Source organism: Protopterus annectens, chromosome 11.part0, assembly GCF_019279795.1.
Source record: "Protopterus annectens isolate FY-2018-M chromosome 11.part0, PAN1.0, whole genome shotgun sequence".
Classification (NCBI taxonomy): domain Eukaryota; kingdom Metazoa; phylum Chordata; order Ceratodontiformes; family Protopteridae; genus Protopterus; species Protopterus annectens.
The window spans coordinates 129,723,800-129,724,796 of NC_056745.1; the positions used below are offsets into that span (position 1 = coordinate 129,723,800).

The 997-nt window shown below is 35.2% G+C and overlaps 1 protein-coding gene across 4 annotated transcripts in view; it reads right to left on the minus strand.

Annotated features, from left to right (window-relative positions):
• Window positions 1–471: 471 nt before the first annotated feature.
• CACNA2D4 (calcium voltage-gated channel auxiliary subunit alpha2delta 4) overlaps window positions 472–997 on the minus strand; it is a 2,573,275-nt gene continuing 2,572,749 nt past the window's right edge. For all 4 annotated transcript variants that reach the window (XM_044087505.1, XM_044087506.1, XM_044087504.1 and 1 more), the window contains one exon: window positions 472–997. This exon is cut by the window's right edge and continues 173 nt beyond it. The gene's annotated coding sequence lies outside the window, so the exon portion shown is untranslated.

Below are 997 nucleotides of genomic sequence, written 5' to 3' on the forward strand. Positions count from 1 at the left end.
TCCAGATAAAATTGTCAAGGTTATAAGGAAGAATCAAAACAGGGATTTTTTGTTTTAAATTCCCTCAACTACATTTATGCTTTTGTTACCAATGCTGGCACTAAATTTCAATTACATTTTCTTCCACTGATACTGGTATATTCAGACGCAGGGCATTTCTGTTTGGTAGTACCTAGGTAGTAGGTAAAAGTATTACTATCATATCTGAACAATCCCAATGTTATGGGGGTGGGGTTAGATCTATGGCAAACTGTGTTGCAACTGTATCAGATACATGACTGTACCATGTGCCAGTCTTGTGAGCAATTGAAAATAGAGGATTTCACAAACAAAAGCTATATGTCTCATCTGAATGAACCATTATCAATTGATTCATTGATGACTTCCGGATATATAGAAATTGGCTGCTGTAAAACATTGGTACTCTATTGACATGTAGCAGATAAACATGTTTGAGGCAGACTATCACTCTGCAATTAATGCAACTCCATTTTTATTGTATGTATATAATAATAGTTAAATAGAGCTACTTCAGCAATGTTGCTCTTATGCCGCTGTGAACAAATTACTTGCTGAAATTTTCACACCTTTGGAAATATAGCATTACGAAGTGCTGTGCATTTCAAAATCTGTCATTGTTGTTCTTAAATGCAAAAACAAACAAATGTTTTCTTTCTTTTTATAAAGTTTATCAAAAGTCTGCGCTTCCGTTTTGAGGGAGACATCTCAGCACATGTGGATACAATGGGAATGCCCATTAGATGATCAGCCTCTTAATGAAGAGCATTCTATTTACCCTGATTTATGGGCTATTCCATTTCATTTGGAGATAACAGCCAAAGTGATATCTGATAGTGCAATTACTTTTTCTCTAGGGGTTAATGACTCCAGGTTCATGCTTAAAACATCTGCACAAGTCTCTGACAAATCAACTTTGTAGAATTCTTGGAAAAGGCATCAAACAGCGATATCAGACAATTCTCCATACTTCATTTAT